The following is a 9487-nucleotide window of genomic DNA, read 5'->3' on the forward strand; positions in this document are numbered from 1 at the left end:
GTAGCTGTAAAAATGCATCTCTCCTGCTGCAGGAAGCAGTGTTGACTGATAGCCTCAGCTGTCCTCCTAAATCCCCTGCTGTGTTCACCCTAAGACCACACTTCACTTCAGTGCTCAGTCAATGACTGACTGAGCATAGTGGAGCTACTAGTGCAGGCCATCCCTATAGGACAACATGGCTCCAGGACTTCCCATTGGCCTGGCTGAGATGTTCTTGGAAATGCACTGCAGTCTGAGAATTTTATACCCAATTTTCCCCACCCATCCTTTCACAGATACTAGATTTGTGTCATGGTCTGAAGGCTCTGTCTGCTACCCAGTATGCCAGCTAAGGGTGAGGGGAACATAACATGAATAGAGAAGGAGGGCAAGGATGACTATCAGTTGTGGTTCTGAGATCAACTGCAGTGATGGCAGCTGTAATTATCTTTCTGACCTGCCTTTACAGTTTACCCTCAGGAAGGGAAGTCCATGGGAGCCACTGCTGCTCCTCAAAGCTTCATGGAGAAGTCAATCTGGGAGGCATCATCTGTGAATTTTACTGGTCATGAAAATGCACCACTCATATATCCTTCTATAGGGGGAGCATAGTTCATTGATGGCTATTCTGTCCCATCTCTTATCCAGAGTTTTCACCCAGTCCATACTTCCTCTGGGCCCATCCCAGCCAGTCATGGAGCTCAGTGGGACTCATCCCTTTGTGATAAAGGACTCCTCCAATGGCCGACTTTGCCTTGAGGACTCCCCATCAGCATTGCTGAGCATTTCTTGGATTCGCCTGCAGTCTGAAACTCTTCCCACCTGGTCCTCTTCTCTACCCTTTTGTAGTTGTCAGGCCTGCATGGAAGTCAGAAGTCTCGCCCTGCCTACTTCTGCTACCTCACCTTTATCCTTCACAGGCATTTTCCCCAGTAAGTCTCTTGTACATCTGTTTCCATTTTGAGTCTGCACCCTTGAAGGCTTGAACTAATAAAGAACATGCTTGTGGAACTGTTGTAGATAAAATATGGTGAAGAGTGGAAATGGAGGTGGAGAGAGTCAAGAGGGCCAGATGGTGAAGGGTTTTATCTGCTTTGTAAAGCCTTTTGGACATTGCTCTGAAGTCACTGGAAAGCTATGGACAGATTTTAAACAGATGAGTGACAGATTTTAGAAAAATTAATCTTGTAGCAGGGTGAGAATGAATTGAAAAGGAGCAAGATGGGAGGCATGTGCATATTGTAGCCACCCCGACATACAGCAGTGATGGCCTGGATAGTAGTTCATTAAATCAACTCTGTCTGTCGTGGAAGACTGAACATCCTAAAGGCCAGTTCTACTTGCCTTACTGCTCTAGCACAGCAGTAGCTACTCAACACACGTTTGCTGAGAAGATAAAATTATTTTTCTCTCTATAAAAATGTATTTTAACATTTTAAAATCTGTCTATGTATGTATGTTAGCCTAAAATCAGCTGCTTTTCTCATACTGAGCTGTCAGCCTAAGCTGTGAGGCATTTCAGCAAATTATCTGTGATCACTATACTTTGCAGTTCTGACTGACTTTACCACAGGATCTACACTGTTTCGATACCAGCTCTGAGAGAAAAAAAGTTAGCTGTAACTTTCCATCTTAAAAGTCAATTTCAGTTTTGCTCTTTCGGGTATTTCTAGAAGCAATTTGTTTGTATATTCAGCCATTCATTTTGGTTTTAATGACAAATTAGGTGCTGAAATGGCAAGCAGAAAGATTTGGTAGTAAAATTTGTTAAAATGGCATTTAGTCTAGTAATAGACACCTTTGAATACTTACATGAGCACAATGATAGGTTTTTTTGTATATCACATAATATCATATCACCTACTGTATTCTATTTATGTACCTATCCCTTAAAAATATGTAGGAGCTGTCTAGATGCAAAGGAGGCTGTGATTAATAACAATTACATTTATTTAAAGGTCTGGAAAATCTTACTGTGGGTAGCCAATGGAAATTTTTCTCATTAAAAATGGGGGAACACTTAAAAACAGAATCCAGTAATTTAAAGATACACTTGATTACTTTCTCTGAAAATTATACTCACCTCCACACTATGAACCACTTCTTGTTCAGGAGTAAGTCTAGAATAGCTCTCATTGTCTATTCTATTTTTGTTGGTCAGATTTAAGTCCAGTAGTCTGTTTCCATTGCTTATTCTATCTCCAAGGGGATTAAGTTGTTGTTAGTGTATGTCAGGAACTTACTGGAATCTCTGGTGTTATCATATTTTGAATTCAGGCAGAAAGTAGGCTTATAGTTGTCTTGCTTTGCTTACTGTGGCATCATGTGCTTTAACTTCATTTCTCTAGCTTGATCTTTAGATGTGTACGGAGTTGGATTTTGCTCTTCGGTATCCCAGCAGTGCCCTAAACAATGCTGAATAAAACAGATTTTTATTTGTATTTGTACTTAATATTGTTTCCACTTAACTTAGAAATTATTACTATTTTCACAGAATCATGAAATGTTGGAAATGAAAGATCTTCAAGCCCATTTTAGTCAATTTCTGTTTATAGGTGACAGAACTGAGGCTCAGGGAGGTCACATGGCTTGCCTACAAGGTCACAGTTGTATTTTTGTAGTGTTTTCATCTGGACAGGGCTAACTGCTGAAAACACCACCCTTCTAAGCCTTAGTGGCTTATAAGAAACTAAACATTTATTGTTTAACTCCCATCATAGTCTTCTATGTGGTTCCTTGGGAATAGGGTTGGTGTATTCCATGCAGTCATTTAGAGACTCAGTGTTTCCACTATCCTATAGGGTCTCAGAAACTGGAACCTCTGCATATAGTCAACAGACAAGGAAAGAGATAGCGTGGAAAACACACACTTGCTCTCAAGTGCCTCAGACCTAAAGTGATAAATCACTTCCATTCATATGCCATTGGTAAGAATTAGCCATGTGGCCTCATCTAGATACAAAGGAGTCTGGAAAGTGTAGTTTAGCTGTGTATCCAGGAAGAGAAAACAAGTTTTCATGAATATCTAGCCAGTCTCTGCCATATTTTGTCTTTCCAAATAACAGTGATTTTCAAAGTGTCATCCCAGCAGCAGCAGGATCACCTGAAACTTGTTAGACATGCAGATTCTCCGGTCCCACCCAGACCTACAGAATCAGAAATTATGGGCGATTCTTGGGATTTTGATGCATTCTAAAGTTTGAGAACCACTAAAATGTCCTATTAGACATATTTCAGTGATTCTCATCCCTGGCCACACATTAGAAGCACCCACAGAAACCTAAACAAAATAAAACAACATTTCCTGGGCCCACCCTGATTGATTAAATCAGAATTTCTAGAAGCATAACCAGGCACTAGTATTTTAGAATAAAACTACCCAGTTATTCTAAGTGTGGCCAGGGTCAGGAACTACTGCCTGGATGGTAAAAAACAGTTTATATTTCTTTTATTGCTTAGTATAGTATGTAGCTTATTACCTACCTATGTGACTTTGTATAAGTTCTCTGAATTTGTTTTTCTCCTCAGTAAAATGGGGCATAATCCTAGATCTACTTTACAGGGCTGTGAAGATTACAAGAAATGGTGTTGATGAAGTGTTTATGTAACAGCTGGCATATAGTGAGTGCTCATGCATAAAAATTTTTATCACATTTTGATTGCTCTGTTGAGAGGACTATAGAGGGAAAATAGAGTTGCTAAATCAGAAGCCAGGAGAATGTTCATCACATCTTCCTATGTTTTCAGGTTATTTTCTCTCTCTCTCTCTATCTTCCTCCTACACTGAAAATTTGAGATTGAGATTTAGAATTACTCACCATTTGGGATTGTCTGTATTACTCTTTTCTCTCAGTGGCTGCATTCCCATTGCTCCCTATTAGACTATTTCACACACTGAATTCGGGCAGGACATTGACCTAGTATGTAAAAAAAACTAGGGAGTGGGTTCTCCCATCTTGATGGCTGCTTGGTGATCATACACTATCTGATTGGCAGTTGGACAGGAGGGAGGCCTGTGAGTGACACCTCTGTCGTGTCTGAAAAAAATTTAGAGATGCTTGTCTCTGTATTTGGTGTGTTGCTGAAAAAGAGAAAAAAATTACATGTCACATGATTGCACAAGTTTTCTTTTCATGCAGTTTGCTGATAAGGTGAAATTTTAGCAAGGTCTGAATCACCTAAAAAAGTGCTCAGGAAGTTCATCCATCTGTTGTGGCTTTCTAGTGGGACAGCTTACTCCTGTAGAATTTTCAAGCAAAATAGCTCATTGTCAGGGCAAAATAGCTAGCTCATTTGTCCTTACCTTAATAGAATTAAGATTAGATTCTATCTTTACTTATAATTAAATGGTTTTTCTGGTCTGTGTCTGTAGGATACATTAGGTAAAAGCTTATATTGGTTAGTGAAACTCCCTTAAACTTGTGTTTGAAGTAACTGTGCTTTAAAAAAATGTTTTAGGTGACAGTTGTGATGAATTAATCCTGGAAACAAGACAGAAATTGGTACTACATTTGATAGAGAGTAGATGAATCATGGTAGGGTTAATATTCTGACAGCAGAACACTTGCATTTAAACTTCTCAGTGGTTATAAATGGTTCAGTCTATTCAGACATCCTGGCAAGACTGAATTTAGGATCTTGGTAGGATGCTGGTTTGTGAGAAGCATAATTTTCAAATCACAAAGCTGGGTGTTGACACCTTTGAGTTTAAATTTCAGATTCTCTCTGTGATGTTAGATAAATCACTGAGTTTCTCTCTGAATCTTTTTTACTACCTGTAAAGTATGATTCATTGTGTTTTCGCACACAGATCTTATTGTAGTTCTCACTGAAATACTTCATATTTCAAAGATTAGGAAATAATTAAAAATGTTTTTGCCAAATTTTTGTCATTCTGAAGGCACTTAATTTTTTCACAGAGAATTCTTATACTCTCTGTGCCTATTAGAAAAGTGAGAGCCTTTGACCAGTTAGGTACTGGGAACGATGTGGAGTATGTGTTTAGGCTAAGCTGTGAACCAAGTTGCATGACAGGACTCAGACATTAGCATTGTTATTCACTTGGCTTTGGTCATCTCTCTGAGCAAGGGGAAAATCTGACTTTTTGGGAAAGCCATTTTACTCTGTGGGTTCATTATTTTGGCTGACAGAGAAGTAAATTGACAGTGACTTCCCAGCTAAGAATACTGTGTATGTTTACCACCGTAGGGAGCCAGAATTTTGTCAGTTAGCATGATGTCTTTTTAGCTTTCCTAAGGTTTCCAACTGGAGAAAAAAAAAAAAACCCCAAACCTCAGCAAAATTCAGTTTCTTTCAATGGAAAAAGCCTTTTAAAAGCTAGGGAGGTTCACTGTTGGCAGGCGCTGTTCCTGTGGAGGACCTTGACGAGACTGTATTAAACTGTCATCAAGGCTGGCTACAGTATAATGGGAAAATTTTTCTATCATCAGCAAACTCTAAGTCAGCATGGACTGGGTGAAGGCCTTGAAGCCAGGTTGTGGGGATGCAAAATGTTTAGGGCATCCTAAGGAGACAGGATAGCACTGCAGGAAAGGGGCTATGCTTGGGAGTCAGGCATGGGAGGGAATCCTGGCCCAGCATACAGGCAACTTCAGGCGACTGATGTAACTTCTTAAGTCTAAATGAGCCCATCTGTAAAATGGGAGCATCATCACCTGTCTTTTAGGCTTGTTGTGAGGGTTATGTTAGGTAATGTCTCCCACATATTTGGCAACATCAAGGCCTGGCATATAGCAGGCACCCTCCCTTCACAGAAAGCCCTCCTATTTGGCCTTTCCTTTCTCGTCCTGTTTATAAATGACAGTTAAAAATTCCTGGTATTCTGTTGGTAGGAATGTAGTTTGGTATAGCCATTATGGAAAACAGTATGGAGAGTCCTCAAAAGACTAAAAATAGATTTACTGTATGATCCAGCAATCCCACTCCTGGGCATATATCCAGAGGGAACTCTAATTTGAAAAAATACATGCACCCCAATGCTCATAGCAGCACTATTTGCAATAGCCAAGACATAGAAACAATCTAAATGTCCACTGACAGATGATTGGATAAAGAAGCTGTGGTGTATTGATACAATGGAATCCTACTCAGCCATAAAAAATAATAAAATAATGCCATTTGCAGCAACATGGATGGACCTGGAGATTGCCATTCTAAGTGAAGTGGGCAAGAAAGAGAGAAAAATACCATATGATATCACTTATGTGGAATCTTTAAAAAAAAAAAAAAAAGACAGACAAACTTACTGGCAAAATAGAAACAGACTCAGACATAGAAAACAAACTTATGATTACCAGTGGAGAAGGGGATAGGAAGGGATAAATTGGGAGTTCGACGTTTGCAGATACCACTATATATAAAATAGGTAAACAATGAATTCCTTCTGTATAGCACACGGAACTATATTCAATATTTTGTAGTAACCTATAATGAAAAAGAATATGAAAAGGAATATATGTATGTATATGTATAACTGAACTGTTACGCTGTGCACCAGAAATAGACGCATTATAAACTGACTACTTCAATTAAAAAAAAAAAAAGAAAAAGGAATTCTTGGTGTTCATTGCTCTAGGGAAGGATTATGAATTATCATTTACATTTTAGTATAATTTCAAGTCACTTACTTCCTGCTACCTCTATGAAACAGGAATATAAACTTGGCCTTAGATACAGCACATGTTGCAACTCAGTCATTTCTGGAAGATGAGGTGGGGGCCCCTTAGGAATCAACTGCATGAGATTCAGAGTTAGAACTCACTGCAAAAGTAGTTAGAAATGAGGTGGAACCCAGAAGCAGAGGGGAGAGCTGATTCTGAATATAGCATTGTGTTAGTCCCTTGGGTCTGATGCTGTGCTACTTAGCCCCCCTGATTCTCCTCCACTGCCCTTGGACAAACCTGAGGCCTTAGGTGGCTAATGTTGGGGGCTATGTATAAAATTTCCAAAGCAGTTTCATTAAAATCTTGTTTGGAAATGAGGACAAAATATGTTGGGTACTGCTGATTTTGGTAATGTTGACTGTAATAAGGAATGGTACCTATAACTTTATAGTCATTCTCCAGTAATGGGTAATAGCACTGTTGATATTAGCAGCAGTTTCAATGCAGACATGAGCACTGTCAACATAAGGCATTGTGTGCTTTGGACCAAATGATACTGGGCCTCTGCAGCAATAGTGGCACCTTTTGCAAGCTTTGGTGGTGGTGTTTTTGGTGGCTTCAGGGCATTAAAGATAACGTCAACTCTTTTTTGCCACTTACCTTGTTGAGAGGTGAAATTTATTTCCCCTTCCCTTGAATCAGTATTGTTCTGCATTGGTCCTATGACTTGTCTTGACTACTATAATGTGGCAGAAATGATGCTGTGTAACTTCAGAAGCTGGGCTTCAGGAGGTCTGCAACATCTAATTTTGCTTCTTGGAACAATCCTTTTGGGAATATGGTCCCCACGCTGGGAGAAAGCCCAAGTAGCCAGTAAGAGGAGGGCTGAGGGCTCTGGGCTGACAACCAGCACCACTTGCCAGCCATGAGTGAAGTCTTTGGATGAGGCCATCCCAACATCCCAGATGACACCAGAAAAGCAGAAGAACACTTGGTCAACCAGTGGAATTAATGGAAGTAATAAGTTCTTGATGTTTTAAGTCATGAATGACAGTTTGAGGTGGCTTATTGCACAGCAATAGATGATCACACTGCGGCTATTGGCAGTACAAGAGATAGAGTCCAAGAACTGGAATAGAAAAGGAGGAAAATAGGAAACCCTATCGACTATTCCATGGGACTAGTTAAGAGAGCATAGTTGAGATGCCTTCAGAAGACTCCCAGAATTATAAGAAAGAAACTTTTTTGGGTAATGGAGATGGGTTCTTCACTTATAAGAAGGAGATAGTAGTACCAACCTGCTAGTGTTGTGATGCAGATTAAGTGAGATAGTGTACATGAAATAATTGGTGCTCTTTTTGGCATAAATACACTCAGTAGTAGCCACTGTTACCCTGGTCTTATCTGAGGCTAGCTCACTAATTTGATGCTCAACAGAAAACAGATACATTAATTGTATATACATCTTATTTCCACAGCTAGATGGAAATTTTCTTAAGGGCAGAGATTTACATTTCTTTGTGTGATGTAGGTTCTGAGTGAATATTTGGTTGATTAGCTAGAGGTAGGGCAGACTATGTCACTTTTTTTTTTTTTTTTAGGATTCTAGTCTCATTCACATTAGATCCAAGTTTGTAATCATAGATAAATTTCTAAAGCCAAAAGATAGAAAATTGGCCTAACGTGGGCCCTTATTGGAAGGACACGAGTGTCTCATGTGTGTATATTTCAGGTGGTACTGTAAAGCCAGGTGCTATGTTCAAGGAGATTTGTTTATTTGATTATGCTTAGCTAAATCAGCTACATACCTTTTATGAACTCAGGTTGCCCATCTCTGGAGATAGGGACAGCTTCATTCAGTCAAGATCAGGTACCAAAACAGACCCATGAAAGAATAGTCTCATCAGGACTTGTGGAGTTGAAGCCTTATTAAGTTGCCATGAAGCTATGGTAGAATGTGATTGGTCCTTTCAAGCACTGCCCTTTACCAATTAGCTGTTACTACCTCTGCCATATATGTGAGTCACTGGTGTTTCCTCGTCCAATCAGTGCAGTGGGTTCCAGCACTTCTGCTGTCATTCAGCTGGAGGAGTATGTAGTCTTGGTCCATTGCAGCAACAGCAGGGTGTGTGTGTGTGTGTGTGTGTGTGTGTGCGTGCGTGTGTGCACCTCCCTGCCTGTGTGGGTAGCAAGTGTTAATCATAACAAGGCTCTCTGACCAATATAGCCCTTTTCGTTTAGAGTCTGGCCGCTTATATCCATTTAAAGGAAATAAAATCCCGTGTGTGTGGTGCAGCTGGAATTTTATCACTTTCAGGAGGAACAGTAAATGATGTTAAACATTAGTTTAGACAAAGCATCTAAAGTCTCCTCCAACATACTCTCTTCTTCACCAGGGATTCTTGTTCTAGGAAGAATGAAGAGAATTAGTAAAGTTTCTCTAAGTAGAACATGTGAAATGACTAGCAGTGGCTCTTGACATATACATGATGGAAGGGAGTAATGATATAAAGAATTTGGAGCAAGAAATCTTTGAAATTCAGTTTAATGATTGGCTTTATATTTAGATTGTTTATCTCTTCCAGGAGCTTAAAGCAGGGGCTGACTTCATAAACTTAATAAGTCACTAATTATTTATGTGGTGTAATTTGGGGGACATCAAGAATTCTCTGCCTCAATAGTTTCTGTACCCAAGTGATGCAGGTTCTGAAATTCCACCATTAGAGAGTTTCATTCTTCTAGGTTAAGTATCACCTCATCAACTAATCCCTTTTTGGAAGTAGATGGTTTGGTGTATCATCTATCCTTTGGTGTAAATTCTTTTATTTGGGATTTCTACTCCTTTTGTAATGAGATATGTGTGTGTATGTCTGTGATAGTCACAG

This window comes from Camelus bactrianus, chromosome 11, assembly GCF_048773025.1.
Source record: "Camelus bactrianus isolate YW-2024 breed Bactrian camel chromosome 11, ASM4877302v1, whole genome shotgun sequence".
NCBI lineage: Eukaryota > Metazoa > Chordata > Mammalia > Artiodactyla > Camelidae > Camelus > Camelus bactrianus.